Source organism: Candoia aspera, chromosome 2, assembly GCF_035149785.1.
Source record: "Candoia aspera isolate rCanAsp1 chromosome 2, rCanAsp1.hap2, whole genome shotgun sequence".
NCBI lineage: Eukaryota > Metazoa > Chordata > Lepidosauria > Squamata > Boidae > Candoia > Candoia aspera.
The window spans coordinates 54,210,229-54,227,316 of NC_086154.1; the positions used below are offsets into that span (position 1 = coordinate 54,210,229).

The window sequence follows — 17,088 nt, forward strand, 5'->3', positions numbered from 1 at the left end:
TGATGACTGGGCCTGGATGGCGCCGAGAGCGTGAGCTGGTGTGCCGGAGGGCCTGCCATTGCCCTGTGGATAATTGTGTTTGTGTGGGAGTGTGTGAGTGGATGGAGGGACCTCTATTCCAAGCTGGAGACTCCGAAAGTGCAGGAGTGGGGCTAAGGGGAGTCTCCGGGGGATGCAGGGCGGGTCATATTATTGAGATGGTGACGGGCAGGGGACGCTATGGCGGGAACCAGAGGGCGGGCCATCTACAGGGAAGATGCCCCCGGTGTTTGTTATTGGTGGTGTGTTCCGGCCCTCTGTGCTCAGACCCAGGCCCTGGTCAGCAGATCCAAAGGGGCCCTGGTCTCCGGCTGCTGCTACTCAATGCCAGGTCTGTTAACAACAAAGCCCCCCTCATATGTGACTTGATCACTGAGGAGGGGGCAGACCTGGCATGTATTACTGAAACCTGGCTGGGCCCTGAATGGGGGTGCCCCTTTCAGAAATGTGCCCAGCCGGGTTTACGGCGTGGCACCAGCTGAGACACCAGGGCAGGGGATGAGAGGTGGCAGTTATCATCCAGGAATCTCTTGTGGCCTTCAGGGGCCCCGCTCCACAAGTGGCTGGTTGTGAGACCCTGTTTTTCAAGTTGGGTGCCCAAGAGCAGTTGGGAGTGTTGCTGCTGTACCAGCCACCCTGCTGTGTGGCAACCGCCCTGCCTGAGCTGCTGGAGGCCGTCTCAGGGTTGGCAGTGGAGTCCCCCAGACTTATGGTTCTGGGGGACTTCAACCTGCCGTCCCTTGGATGTGCCTTGGATGCATCTCGGGAGTTCATGACTACCATGGCAGCCATAGGCCTGACTCAGATATTTCGAGACCCGACTCGAGACAGTGGCCTCAGCCCGAACTTAGTTTTCTTGTTGGAGCAGTGGCAATGTGACCTGAGGGGAGAGTTACAGCTATCCTCATTGTCATGGTCAGATCACTCCCTGGTGGCCCTGAGATTCTCTTATGCCACCACTCCCTGCAGGGAGGTGGGACCCATTCGTTTGGTCCGCCCCCAGTGACTGATGGACCCGGTAGGGTTTCAGAGGGAGCTGGGGGTTATACCCAGGGATCTGCTGCACGGTCCAGCGGAGGCCCTGGCCATCACCTGGAATAGGGAGGCGACTGGGGCCTTGGACAGGATTGCACCTGTGCGACCTCTCTTGCATCATCCCCAATGCTCCCCGTGGTTTACGGAGGAACTGAGGATTTTGAAGAGGACTAAGAGACATCTAGAGTGCTGCTGGAGGAAGACAAAGACTGAATCTGACCAAACACTGGTTAGAGCTGCCATTAGGCCTACCTGGTGACGATAAGAGCGGCAAAGCGCCAATACTTCTCCGCCCTTATTACATCTGCAGAATGCTGCTCAACAGCCCTGTTTAAAATGACTCAATCCCTTTTGGGGAAGGTGGGCACAGTGACCCTCCTACATAGCCATGCAGAGTTGTTTTCAGAGCATCTGCAAGACAAAATCGCTCGGATCCACTCTACGTTAGACTTCAAGCGTGACACATGGTCTGTGGAGATACCAAGGGAGTGTACTTACCATGTTATCTGGGAACAGTTTGATCCTGTTGGACCTGAGGAAGTGGACAGGATCCTCCGGACAGTAATGCCACCATTGTCATCTAGACCCATGTCCCTCCTGGATGGTGAAGGCAGCTCAGGAGGTGATATGTGGCTGGGTCCAGGCAATGGTCAATTCATCCTTGAGGGAGGGGGTGTTTCCAACTGCCTTTAAGTTGGTGCTGGTACAACCCCTCCTCAAGAAACCATTGCTGGACCCTACTGTACTGGATAATTTTTGTCCAGTCTCCCACCTCCCCTTTTTGGGGAAGGTGGTTGAGAAAGTGGTGGCATTACAGCTCCAGAGGGTTCTGGAGGAAACGGATTATCTAGACCCCTTTCAGACAGGTTTCAGGCCCAGATATGGGATGGAAATGGCATTGGTCACACTTATGGATGATCTTTGGTGGGAGCGGGATGGGGGTAGTGCATCCATCCTTGCTCTTCTTGACCTCTCAATGGCTTTCGATACCATCAACCATGATATCCTTTTGGGTCAGCTCAGGGAGTTGGGGGTGGGCAGCATGGTTCTGCGCTGGTTCACCTCCTTCCTCCAGGGCCGGTCCCAATTGGTGGTGATAGGGAGGGAGAGATCCAACCCTCGACCCCTCCTATGTGGGGTGCCGCAGGGTTTGGTTCTCTCACCTCTCCTATTTAACATCTACATGAAACCGCTGGGTTAGATCATCTGTCACCATGGGATGAGTTATCATCAGTATGTTGACGATACTCAATTATATATCTCCATCCCGGGTGAAGTAAGTGATGCTGTGACCACCCTCTCTGAGTGTCTGGGGACTGTGAGGGTCTGGATGGGGAACAACAGGCTTCGGCTGAACCCTGGTAAGACAGAGTGGCTGTGGGTTAAGGGCTCTGCCGTATCCGGGACTTTCTCAACTTTGGTCCTGGATGGGGTTGCACTGCCCCAGACAGACCCGATGCATAACTTGGGGGGTCCCCGTGGACTCACGGCTCCTGCTCGAAGAGCAGGTGGCAGCTGTGGCCAGAAGGGCCTTTGAACAGCTTTGTGTCGTGCACCAGTTACGCCCTTTCCTGGATCGGGAGGCCCTTCAGTCACTCATGCCCTTGTTATCTTCCATATAGACTATTGCAATGTGCTCTACATGGGGCTATCCTTGAAGAGTATCCAGAAGCTTCAGCTGGTCCAGAATGTGGCCGCGCGGGCTATTTTTGGTGCCCCTAGAAGGGCGCATATAACACCATTGATTTGCGAGCTGCACTGGATACCAGTTTGCTTCTGGATCCAATTCAAGGTGTTGGTTATCACCTTTAAAGCCCTACATGGCATGGGACCGGGTTACCTGAGGGACCTCCTCTTCCCCGCATCATCAGCCCATCCCACCCGGCCATGCAGAGAGGGCATGCTGCAGACTATATCTGCAAGAGAAGTCCATCTGGCAGGGTCCAGGAGGCGGGCCTTCTCTGCAGTGTCGCCCGCCCTTTGGAACATCTTGCCCCCGGAGGTGAGATTAGCCCCATCGCTCCTAGCCTTCTAGAGGGAATTGAAGACCTGGCTCTGCCATTGGGCTTGGGGCAGGGAGGAGAATAATCATACTTGGGGTGGGCTAGTGCCTTGAAGTGCCCCTCCTATGCAAGGATTGAATGAGACCATAGCCATTGGGATTTTAGTATATTTGGTAGTTTTTAAAATTGTTTTAGTCTATATTTTATATTGGAATTTTATTATATAGTTATTGTTTTATATTGTAAACCGCCGAGAGTCCCTCTGTTCGGAGGAGATGGGTGGTGACAAATTTGATACATAAATAAATATATAAATAGGTTTTGATATGGCAAATAATTCAAGTTTTCTAAACATTATAATAAATTATTACTTTAACATTGTGGCCACATTCCAATTTGAAAAAGGTACTTTTTAAGTAAAAATTTGCAATGCTTATTAAGGTGTTTGTTAGTTCCATTTAAGCTATACATGAACAATAACAATTCTATTGACATGTGCAATTTTGGTTCCGTTATGATTTTGCTTATTATGTAGACCTGATTCTGTTGATATCTCATACTAGATTAGTGTAACCATTTAAATAATTCATATTTTAAATATACAGTTTTTTGAATATGCTTTTTCAGTAACATGAGAGAAGCTGGTGGAAACATTTAAGTCTTATCTGCTATGTTTATTAGCCAAATAAACATTAGTACTACAAAGCATGTGGAGTTTTCAATTTATAATAATTTTTAGAAATCTCAGCAATCAATATAATGAGTGAGAAAGTAAAAGATGAATCTGGTAAGGTGGCAACAAGCAGTTCCCAGGTTAGACAGCATTATTTTGTACACATAGTTCAACTGCCTCCCAAGGACCTCAAGAGAATGGCCACATATCCATTGCCTTGGAAAGGGGTGATAAAAAGCCTGGCGTTGATAGCATAAAGTTATGTAAAGGCTTCAACTTCTTTGTACTGAAAGAGGGCATTCATCTGTTGTGTATGAAGTTGCATTATTGTCTACTGTAAAGATTCTAAAGTAGTCAACACGTGACAGAGTTTTTTGCCAAGTCAAGCCAATTGCTGAATAAAAAGGTAAAGGTTTCTCCTGCACAGTTGTGTCTGACTCTAGGGGGCGGTGTTCATCTCTGTTTCTTAGCCGAAGAGCTGTCCGAAGATGCTTCCGTGGCCATGTGGCTGGCATGACAGGCATGGAATGCTGTCACCATCCCACCAAAGTGGTACCTATTTATCTACTCGCATTTCCATGCTTTCGAATTGCTAGGCTGGCAAGAGCTGGGGTGGGTGCGGGAGCTCACTCCGTCATGTGGGGCTAGGATCTCGAACCACCAAACTTGCAACCTTCCAATCAACAAGCCTGGCGTCTTAACCACTGAGGCATCACATAGTCAACATGTGACAGAGTTTTTTGCCAAGTCAAGCCAATTGCTGAATACTGAGCTGAAAGTCTGGAGAGCTGAAATTTACTGCCATGTCAATGTATGAAACCTGGTGGTAGAGAAGAGTTTTAGTGTAGATGTAAAAGATAAGAAATTATTTTGTAGCATTGGTGACTTATATGGCAAGAAAAGAGATTGCTTGTGATAAAAGTTTTGGAGGACTCTGACCAAAAACATTTGTATGATTCATACTCGGTGCAGCCTCCTAATGGGAAAAAGGGTGTAATCTGTAAGTGTTTGAAACAGCTGACATTTACAGATTGCACTGAATTTTCATTGCCAAGATAGGGTGTAAGCTATGTAAAAATGTACAGGCAGATTATCAGTGGAAACACTACAGAATAAAACAACAGAGGTGGATTTCATCCATTGAGTGTTGTGCATGTGTGTTCTCACATATACACTGAAAATTTGGTGAAATGCAAATTCAAGTTAATGCTACCACTCCTTGGCTTAACTGAGATATCTTTAATTCCATCTCATCCAGTGGAATACTGCCAATAATATTCTGCTTTCACATCTAAATAAGAACATAGCTTCCAAATGAAGTGATTATTATTCTATGTTCCCCTATGACTAACAAGCCTGTACATACTTTGAAAATATGAAAAAAAAATACTGACCAACTAGATTAGTGTTGGTGAGAAATGGTGGAGTAGCCAAGAGTAGCAATTATAATGGCCTTTTTTGAGCATCTAGTTGCTTTAATGCCAGTCTCAGTATGTGTAATGGCAAGGCCATTGCTAAGGTTGTACCCATTGGACATAAAACTGTATTAAACATCATCCAGATACTGTTGCTTACTTTTTGAGGCACTACACCACTTTTTGTGTTGACTAAACTGCAATGGATGCTGAATTTCAATCAGTAGGAAAAGCCTACATTGGCTTTTACTTGGACAGAAATTCAGTGACCATAATCTGATTAGCAACAGATGCCCACAAACTGAGGTCAAGACACATTATGAAGAAATGTCAGAAAAACCTCCCTGAGTATCACTTGCAGTCTTGCAATATTTAATTACATCACAGTAAAATTCACTAAACCTCGCCAGATTTGTCAGAATCCTGCAAGATTTCACTTAACTAATATAAGGCACTTCCTACATGGCCAAGCCTTAGTCTGTGGGAAGCTGTTTTCAGGCTGTGCACTCCTGCAGGTAATTTTCCCAGGCCATGGAATGGATACCAAATGGTAAAAATTTGCATCTCTGCTCCTGTGGAAAGGAAAAACATTTCTTCCAGCATGGACAAGCTATCATTGGAAAGGGTGAATGCTTTAGCTTTTACATGTCAGAGTGATTTGTTCTCAATTGCAGGTATCTAATCCTACCTCTATTTTAAACCAAAGTAAAACTGCATTTTTAACCAAAAGCAGAATTATGCCACATATATTTATTGAAGTGAGAGCCAGTTTGGTGTAGTGGTTAAGACCCCAAGCTAGAACCCAGGAGACTGTGAGTTCTAGTCCCCCCTTAGGCACAGAGCTAGTTAATAGCATTCATATTTTATTGGTGGCTAGAAGTCACTGCAGCTGGTTGGGAGGAGAACAGGACCAGAACTCACAGTAGGAAGACTAATTCCAAGAAGTAACTTCAAAACCATGACTACAAAACAAAACAAAAAAATTTTGGATCCATATTCTTCTGAAGAGCTTTCAGCAACAAGCAACTGTAAGTAAGCCAAGACAAATAGCTTCAAGCTTATATCTGAAATAAAATAGGTTGCTTCTAGGTACTAATTGATCTCTAGTACTGGGAGAGGACAATTCACCTCCCTGTTTTAGCCTCCATCTAAATTCCCTCCAGAGAGCTCCCAACCCTCTGGAGCAGATTTGGAGTGCTCATAGAGGGCTGAAGAGAGAAAGTGAAGAAAGTCCATTTGTGTAATGCTGGATTTCACCCATGAATAAAAATCCTTTAAACTTATATGTTCTATTAGCAGCAACCCACTGCACAAGAAAAGCAAATGTGGGAAGAAGCAGAGGCTCTTAGGATCTACTAATATACAGCCCAGGACTGCATTCCAGCTGTCATGAAAAAAAAAGGAACATCTAGAAAACATAGCATACTTTAGATGACTTAAGAGCCTCAGCCTCCAGTTTAAATGTTAAAGGGAAAAACCAGACTTTTGTGAGGGAAGTCATCTGTTGCATTGCCAGTTGTTCTGATTTCAGAATTTCTACTCACTGTGCTTACATATCATGCAATTGTTTTCTGCTGCCTCTCAGAATCTTCATTTGTGTAAAATGTAAACATTGCATTGATATATGGGGATGAAAGTCTTTGAAATGCATCTATGTTAACATCAAGGATCCTTGAAAACAGCATCACTCACCCAAATAATAGACTTAGGTTTTTGGTGTTAAGTATTTGACGTATGACTATATAGTGCCATTCTGTTAGTAATTAAAGGTAAAGAAAGACACTAACTTGAAAATTTTGTGCTTTCTGACTACTATTCTAGATTTCTTTGTTTGGGAAAAATGACAGTATTCTGCTTCTCTGTCCTGGCCAACACTTCTTTTTTATCTTTTCCATTCTTGTTTTTGATCTATTTTTACAGCAGATGTTTATGCATGGAGGAGGTTTTTTCCGCCCTTAACTATCCAATCCAGACTATCACTGAGAGTAGATACGATTTTTTTTCCTGCTGAAGTCTGTAAGACTATCAATAGAGGAGTTTCTTCTCTCCCCTTTAATGCCAGTAGTTGATATCAAGATTGAAAATTTACCTGGGAAATGTTTTCACCCCTGAAGGCTGCATGTAATTCTGGATAATGGGTTGATAACTACACATGTATAGTCATGTTTATGCATGCATTCATGTACACATACACCCACTTGGGTGTATTAGTACATGAATTTGGGACACTCATATACAAAGAAAGCCTATACACACAAAGCATTTCATACAACACTATGATTGCATTGTGATTGTGGGGGAGGGGAAGTTGAAGTATTTTCCATTCAGCAGCCTTGATGCAAATGAGATTGCTACAGAGGAAATATGAAGGCCCTGTCCCCAGTTGCCAGTGTCGTCTGACCTAACACTCCTGCAGACATCCTAATTTTCTGAGGTGCTCTGTCCTGGCATGATCAGGACAGATCTGTGAAAAAGTATTCTTAATTGGTTGCACCATCTTTAGTTGCAATAGCTACCACTACATTCTTCCTGTACAAGTAGGCCTCACTTACTGACTGCCTTGTGCAGTGACTGTTTGAAGTTACAATGGTGCTTTGCGACCAATCCTCATATTTACAACAGTTGCAGTGTCCCACAGTCATGTAATTGCCATTTGTGTGCTTCACAACTAGAACACATTTACTGTCATGGGGGGCTTGGAGTCCAAGTCAGAGGATGAGGAAGAGCAGCCGGGCCTGAGGACAGCTTCGGAGGGCATGCAGGCAGCGATGGGGGTGACAGACGAAGGTCGGTCTGGGCAGGCAGAGGAGGCAGGGCTAGCCAATGGGCAGCAGGGTCAGGCGTCGCTGCTCAGCGGGGATGAGGACGCGGGGTTGCCACCCCCTCCCAGGCTGAGAGCAAGGAGAGCAGAAAGGAGAGAGGAACAGCAAAGGCTGGAGGGGCTACAAGTGAGACAGCAGGCCCGCCCTCCTAAATAAGCTCCGCCCGGTTCTGCCTTTATAAAAAGGGAGCCGCAAGCCCAGAACAGTTGTTGGAGGCAACTGTCTGCTTACTGGATGCCATGTGCCTTGGCTCTTGATCGGAAACCTTGTGACTTGACTCTGGACCCTTGGACTCGCTTGAGTAACCTTGTTTGCATGCAAAACTCATTTAAGGCAAGCTCTCAGGGCTTTGGGCTTGTTTCTGTAGAGGGTGTGCATTTACCCCACAAGTTACCTCAGTAAAGTTTGCTGCCTGTTTATTTACCTCACAAGTTATCTCAGTAAAGTTTGCAACTGCCTCCCTGGTGTTCTGTGTGTGATTTGGTCTGAGCAGGACATTTACGACCATTGCAGCATCCCTCAGTTACGTGATCATCATTTGTGTGCTTTGCATCTGGCATGCATTTTTGCTTGTGACAAGCAGAGTTAATACTGTACAGTATGGATGGTGGAATAAAATTGTAAGTGGCAGTCACATTTTTTCACTTAGTGACTGCATCACTTCACTTAATGACTGAAGGGGAAGTAAGGTCGTAAGCCCAGTCGTGGTCCCATGATTTTCTGCTTAGCGACTGCATCATTTAGTGACTGTGTTGCAGGTCCCAATTGTGGTTACTAAGTGAGGATACCTGTAATCAGTGATCAAGCAATCATACTGCTATATAAGAGTTTTGGCCTGTTCTCTTTGATGAATTGTTCTACTGAGTAACATTTGAGGATTTTTTTTAAGTAAGTCTCATTTCAGGTCCAACATTTCTACGGGACTTAGGTCTGAACTTTGACTTGGCCATTCCAAAATACTGAGTTTGTTCTTCATGTGTTTGCTTGTAAAATGGGCAAATGAAGAGAGGTGCAAAGATCAGGACACTCACAGTGTGCCATATCAACTGTATATACCTCACAGGATGCAAGCTGCTGACTCTCGGTATAGAAGATCTGACTTTCCCAGCACGGTCTCCTCCACACGTGTTAGGTTACTCTTATCCACAGCCAATCAGGTTTTAGCTTGAAAGTGAGTTACCTACTGTACATAAAAATGACAGTATGTGGTGGTGATGTGGATAAGCTTTTACAATTAGAGTAACAGAATCATCAAGCTGGAAGGGTCTAATGAGTCCAACCATATGCTCACTGCAGGAATCCAAAAGAAAACATCCCGGATGGATTGCTGTTTATCCTCGGCTGAAATGCACGCAATGAATGAAAGCTCACTGCCTCTCTGGGTAATTAATTCGATTGCCAAAATGTTTTCCTAACATAAAGTAGAAGTTTTCATACCTTAACTTAAATCCTTTATTCTGTGTCCTGCCGTCTGGAATGAGAGAGAAAGACTCATGATTTTTCATGTGATATCATTTTAGGTATCTGGAGAAAGGTATCACATCCCCACATAGTTGTCTTTTCTCAAGGCTAAAGATGCTCAGCTCCTTCCATTTTATGTCATTAGGCTTAGTTTCTAGCCCCTTAATCATTTCCATTGCCCTTCCCTGAACCTTTTCCAATTATCTCCAAATCCATCTTAAAGTGTGGTACTGTTAGCCTTATGAGGTAGTCTAGACAAGAAGCACAACTAGGAGTACTAGCTCTATCTTTATTGTAAGCCTACATTAACAAAATCTTGTAAGTCTGAAAGTGCCCCTCATGTCTTCACTTTTACTCTCACAAAACTAGGGATGGTCCCTTCTGAGACGTTTCACCACCCCTCCTCCTTCAGACTCAAATCTCGTTTATCAGACCCTTGTCTAGACTGCAGCTCTTTCTCCTGTCTTCCAAGGTCATTCCCACATACCATTACAGGTACCCATAACTAGACATAGTACTTGAGTTAGCAATCTGATGAAAGCAGGACAGATTTGGAAATTGTAGTTCGGTTATTGTTGCTATATTCTGTTAAAATAACTGCACTGGTCTTTTTTCAGATATATCACACTGCTAGCTTATAGAGTTTGCAATTAACTAATATCCCACAAAATATGATTACTGAGCAAAAGTCCTCCATCCTATACATATGTATTTGGTTGCTTCCTAAGTGAAAAACTTTGCCTTTGTCTCTGATAAATTCATTTTTGTTACTTGCAGCCCATTTCCCCAAACTATCAAGACAATTTTGAATTTTATATCTGTGTTTTAGGTTACTAGCTATCTCAACTTTGTATAATCTGAAAATTTAATAAGCATTCTCTCTATCTTGTCATCTAAATCATTAATTAAAAAAAAAGAGGAGAGGTCCCAAGACTGATCTTTCTAGCATATAACTTGAGACATCTCTCCCATCTGATGAGGAATCACTGATGAGCACTGTTTGAGTATGATTTTTGAGCCAGTTATGTATTCACTTAACTGTTATGCCATCCAGCCCACACTTAATTAGCTGGCTAATCAGCTTGTCTTGGGATAGTTTGTCAAATGCTTTGCTGAAGTCAAGTTGTATTATGTTTACCCCATTCTCACAATCTGCTAAGAAAGTTATCTGGTGAAAAAAATGAGGTAAAAATAGTCTTGCAAGATTTGTTCTTAACAAATTCATGCTGAGTTCTGGTAATTACTGCATTTTTTTCAGTGTTCTTACAGATTGATTTTTTAAATGAATTCTTAGACTCTTCCCCCCTAAAATGATGTCAGGCTCGTGAGCCTGTAAATTGCTGAGTCTTTCTTTTCCTCCTTTTTGAAATTAGGGGCAACATTTATTCTCTTCCAGTTATTTGGCACTTACCAGTTCTTCAGGATTTCTTAATGATAATACTTAACAGTCAGGCCATGAGTAGTTCTTTCAGTACCTAAAAATGCAATTCTTTTGGTCCTGGATATTGAAACTCATTCAGAGTAAATAGGTAAATCACTGCTCTGAATTTATTAAAATCTGCTTTTATAAAGCCCAAGTTTTAGTTTTCCTTAAAAACCAAGAATTCCAGCATTACATGGTTATTTCCCTCCTATGTTCCTGCTACTTCTTCTTCCTTGGCTAAGACTTCTGTATACATTACATTAGTACATTATCAAATCAAAGATAGCTGATCCTTTTGTGTTTTCCTTTGGTCACTGGTGAACACTATTAGCAAGATAAGTCAAGAATTTTTTGGAAGGGACATACCTAGAAGAGTTTGTCTCCTGAGAGATCCTGAAATAATTAATCTAAGTAATTATTCTTCATCAGTGTGAGATCTGCATTGAAAGATCTGAAACTTGCTTTTAGAAGGTATTATGTACATCTCCTTGGTTGAGAGGGCAGAAATTATTTTTGAAGTGAGAGTTGTAATCCTATGGACACTTTCCTGCAAGTAAGACTGGGATTTTTTTCAGAATAAGCATGTAGAGATTTGCACAGTCCATCAGAATTAGCAATTTAATAACTTTTAATTACAGGGTCTGGAGATAATCTGACATCTCCTTTTGGCTTGGATCCTAAATTGACATGTATGTATTTTCAGTCACAAGATACTCCTGGTGATGGAATGAAGGTGATTCTCCAGTCCCATCACACACCCCTGCAAAATCATTCCCTTCTCTTTCTCTAGTTTTCTGAGTATCCATAAGTCTATTTTCTAGAACAATCTGGGAGTATAGTGAAAATAAACCTGTTAAATTTTTTGTCCTATCTTCTCAGCAGGAGACTCTAGTGTTTTAGTTTCTTCTATGAATGGAGTGAGTATTCATACTTATTTCTGATTTCTTGGAAATATCAGAAGTTTTTACACTGAATCAGTTAATTTAATCCATATAATACAGTTTCCTTCGTGTCTCTGGGTAAGTTTTAGTCCGATCCTATGCATCTTTTATGTGCGGGTATTTTTTAGTCTGGCATCTTTACCACAGAGGTTTCATATCCTGCTGGGCTGCCTGCAATGGTTTTGCAATGATTCCATCTTTCCTGAGCAGGCAGATTCGTTTGAATGGAGGATGACAGGTACAGAGTGCTTGGCACTGTTATATAGCCTGCCACAGGGCTCAGCCATCTCCCCCATACTGCTCAACATCTACATGAAGCCACTGGAAGAAATCATCCACTGTCGGGGGTATGGTATCATCAGTTTGCTGATGATACACAGTTGTACATCTCCATACCTTGCTCAGCAGAAGATGCAGTGGAAATCTTTACATTGAGTTTGGGGGCTGTGAGGATCTCTTTGGAGAGAAAGAAGCTGAGGCTTAATCCTGACAAGAGAGAATGGCTGCTGATTTGGAAGACAAATGATTCCAGGACATTTCCATCTTTGGCTCTGGATGGGCTGCACTTTTCCCAAAGAAGCAGGTCTGCAATGCGGGAATTTTCTTGGAGCCATGGCTCCTATCAGAAGAGCATGTGAAAGCCATGGTGGGAGAACCTTTGCCCAGGTTTGTCTGGTGTGTCAATGGCTACTTCTTTTAGAATGAGAGACACTAATGATGCTCATTCATGCCCTTATCATTTTACACCTGGACTACATGGTCTGCCCCTTAAAAAAACTTCCAGAAGCTACAGTTGGTACAAAATACAACTGCCCACCTGATAACACTACAGTCCTGCAAGACCTCTGTTGCTGAACGGCATTGTTTGTGGGCTTGCTTCTAAGTAGAGTTCAGATATGTGGCTTGGGACCTATATACAGTATATGGCCTAGGATGTGTCTATCTTTGAGGCCATCTATTCTAAGCAAAATTTACTGCCCAATACCATCTAGCATAGGGAACGTATTGTGTGTCCCCATCATCAGGAACCGAACTGTACTTTCCTTTCTCCCATCTGTGCCTAATGGGCTAAGGGTCACTCATTTTTCAGCAGGAGAAGCAGCTGACACCTGTATATTGTTATTTTAATGGACCCCTGCTCTCTGTCCTCTTGCTTCTGCTGACCTTGTCTGACGTAGTTTCTGAAGAAAAGGGTATTGGATTGAATGGAATTGTGGCCTGCTAGTGTTCCTCTGCAAACATCTGAAAGCAGAATATGTTTGTTTTGAGTATCTTATACAAATGCTAGAGTGTTCAGTTGAACTGTAATGAATAACACAATTAGTTTATCCAACATTTGTCTCCTTTGGTACACAGTTATTCATTGTCAAGCAATAAATCCTTTAACTGGAACAGTACACCAAAACTTATCGCTCACAAGAAGTTTAGTTATAAGCTGACTAAATGTCAGCTAGGAGAGTAATTGGCTAGCACTGAAAGAGAAATTCTATTTTGTAGAGCAATGTCTCAAAACCAGTGATAATTTTATATTTTATAATTTTCATAATTGATCTGTCTTCCAAGCTTAATTTGGAAAGGTTATAATTAAATGAATCAAAATGTGGAGCACTATTAACACATAATGTCAGAGCCAGTGGTTATTGACATATATAGTGAAACAGGAATTCAAGGCTTCTGTTAAAAAATCATGTAATTAAAAATAAACAGGGAAACAAAAATTTTTCTATAATATTATTCCTTCTCTAATTATCATGTTCAAAATAATGCTATATTAGTGACACCTTGCCGACACTTTATGCTCCATGTAGATAAAGAGCATTTGTTCGTCTGTCAGATGTACACTGAACTTATTTCTGATATCAAATTTAGTCCATATGCTCATAGAATAAAAAGGAGTAATAAACTCAGCATTCCAGGAATCCCAATCACACACAGAGTTATCTAAAGCAATTACAGTACATGCACTACGTATGTGTCTGGGGGGAGGGGAAAGGGAAAAGTAGGAAGATTATGGTACATGTTTATCTTCATATTTAAGCTATGCTTGGTATATTAATAATAACAAAATACAAGCAGATCAACCCAAACAACCTGGCGTCACATCCCAAATACCCTCCAGAAGAGCTCTTCCAGAAGGTAGCCAAGGTAGGAGCTAATCTGATCTCAAAGGGGAGGCCATTCCAGAGGGTTGGCACTGCTACTGAAAAACAATTCCACTGGGTGTCAGCCCCTTGACCTCCAGGAATTCAGCTACTTATCCTGACATGTTTGCTGTGGTTGGGCTGGTTCTAGTGGGAAGAGATGGCCCTGTATGTAACCCGGAGCCAAGCCATAAAGCATATGTATGAGTAGCATTTGAATATGAGATTTTGCATATCAAAGAAGACTTCTTTGCTTTAAAACCAGCAGCCATTTCCCCAGGGGTGTTGAAAGAACCCAAATAATGGCAGATTTAATGATGCAAGGAGAAGGCCAGAAAAGAGGTACAGCACTTATTCCCTGCTTGCCATTTTTTTCCAGCAGCCCAACCTTCTCCTGCTATTCCCCCATGTTTAACAATTCTTTGGAAAGTATAGAAGCAGCTTTGTTGCATATTCTTTTTCTGGACAAAATTAATTTGCATTTTCATGATTTGGAAATGCACAGAGTAATTATATTTGTTCACAAAGTCATTATTGTGATTTCCGCCAAATTGAATTATCATGGCTAAATTAAATTTTACATGGAATAAAGACATTCAACACTTTCAGAATAATTTTCTCTATTGCCATCAGACAGAGTCTTTGTTATTCACAAAATATAGTACATGATGAATTAATATGAAGAAAAAATGTGTAGACTTCTGTCTACACATACGTTACATCTGAAAAGTTTCTTGTTTAGAGATCAGAAAAGAAATACTTCCCACTGTAAGTCATGTAAACTTCCTTAGAGCTGAACTCAGCCAAGACTTGCCGTGTGTACCCAGAGACTTCAGATGATATTTTACAATACTGCATATTATTATAGGCTGTGGGGTACCCATAGAGAAGAAGCTGTGTGAAAACCTGATCATGAACACAAATTCTAACAGAGTGCAAAGCAAACTAGGATAGATTGGTGGTATATTAACATGCAACTTCTTGTATCCCTAACCATTTTTTTTCAGAACTGTTTCTGCATGGTCGTGCTTGAATAAGGACACGTTATGAGAATGCAGGGGTTTTAAAATGGTTATATTGGATAAAATTCTGAAATGTCACAATTTTAATCAACACAATTACCCCTCCCTCAGAGAAACTTAACAAACTGAGATATTGAGGCACCAGATGAGTTAAACAAGCTATTGCTTATCAAACCTTGCCATTCCAGTAATCCATAAATTTCCCAGGCTGGCCCTAGTCTTTTACCTGTCTGATGTAAACAGCAGAATGAAACAGAAGTGAACTGGGCTGACTGCTGAATTTTACTGCAGTATTGACACAAAAGGCTAAGTTGTGGAGTACAAAACAAGGTTTGTGGAGCAGTTTCTGCTGCACTCCCAGAAGGGAGTGTCAGAGGCAGTTGCCTTACTCTGCCCAATGGTAGGGTAGAGCAAAAACAACATTTTACAGCCTTAATGCTTGGTAGGGGTGTTTCAGCCTTTACTGGAGTTATAACAAAGAGGTACATACTACCTGAACTTCAGACTCAAATTATAATCCAATTTCAAATATTCTCTGGAAAGAAAAGCTCAAAGTTCAATCCACAGAGTACCAATGGCAAACAAGTAAATTTCACTCATTCCGTGGGGTAAATGCGTTTAGATTACCGCCTGCATACGGATGTTTCTCATCAACACCCTGAATAAAAGCTTTTAGTCAGAACTGAAAAAACGCTGACTCTACAGCAGTTCTGGCTCATTAAAAATTGGATTATCTCAAGCACGCACCAATTGCCAGTCTCCTCAGAAGGGACGGAAGATTCATGCGACATCCACCCATCATCCATAGGCCGAGATGTACCCCGAAGTAGCCCAGATTTCCCCATCCATTCTCCTCTTCGGTCAAGTTTACTTACCCACCTGGCACTGAAGCAGAAATCGCTGAGATTAAACGTGTCTTGGGGGACGCAGAATGTTTCCAGGAGCTCCGTCGGGCTGAAGAGAGGGTCAGGCAAAGCGGCTGCCGGGCGCCAAGTCAAGGGGGAGGCACGCGTCGGTCCTGCTCAGGCGGTCTCTTAGATGCGGACGGAGACCGAGAACCCCGCCGCTCTCAGCGAGGCACTTTCCCCGCTCCCGCCCCCGAGGCTCGGCTGCTGTGTCTGGAGGCTTCTGTTTAGCTACCAGGCGAGGCTCACCGCAGTCCGCCCGGAGGTGCGCTAGCTGGCAGCCGGGCTGCGCGCCTGGCACTGCAACTGCTTCCAGGGAGGAAAAGTTTTCTTCGAAGCGCAGAAGTGTCTCGGAGGCTCACTTCTGAGGCTGACCCGGCACTGAGACAAGCCCAAATGCCTTCAATTAAACAATCCTTGGTTTTGCTTGAGGAGGGAGAGCTGTTGAGTTTCCAACTAGCAAGCTGCTCTCCCGAAGTGAGAAAGTGGCGCGTTTGGACACTGGCGGCAGGGGCTGCGGCTCCAGAGCTGCCCACGCGCTCCGAGGAGGAGCAGTTCTTCCATTTCTGACCACCTTCGGCGTTGATTAACCCTGTCTTTTTCCTCGGGCCACCCGCAACACCCCCGCTTCTCCTGAATGAGCTCATCATCCCTTTCCTACCAGCCCTCCCTTTTCTGACCAACCGATCTCGGCCCTCAAGCAAAATTCGTTCGTGCAGTCGCCTCCCCCACTCCCCCAGCACGCTCAGGTATTTTCAGTCTCCTCTCTAACACTTTCCAGAAGGCCAGACAATCTCTACACTTTGGCGGTCTGATTTAATTTTTCAACCGTAGCCAACATCTGATGGAGATTGACGAGTCAAGGAATGTGCTCTCGCGCATGTGTGCTTGTGTTTGCCTTTTTGAGGAAAAGAAGGAAACATGTTGCTCTTTGGTCACTATTTGAGAGAAAGAAGGACGGGGGGAAACCCTAGAGCTCTGAAGCTAGATCTTGAAAGTAACTTTTCCCCCACGGGTCCTGTAGAAGGCTTGCCCCATGGTTTAGTATTGCTGGGACAACTAATGCATGCCACACCTTGGAAATCATCAGAAAGCTCAGCCAAAACTGCTTCTGTGTCATCTTATAATTTGATGGTAAAAGGAAAAGATTGCTGCACAGGTCTTCAGATAGAATGCCAACATGCACTGTGTTCAGTCATAGAATTTTA

General features: G+C 43.3%; 1 protein-coding gene across 1 annotated transcript in view; it reads right to left on the reverse strand.

Annotated features, from left to right (window-relative positions):
• The window catches only part of HRH1 (histamine receptor H1), a 31,268-nt gene extending 14,842 nt beyond the window's left edge, over nucleotides 1-16,426 (reverse strand). Inside the window, exon 1 of the mRNA XM_063296437.1 lies at nucleotides 15,855-16,426. The gene's annotated coding sequence lies outside the window, so the exon portion shown is untranslated. The remainder of the gene's footprint in view (nucleotides 1-15,854) is intronic.
• Nucleotides 16,427-17,088: the final 662 nt, after the last annotated feature.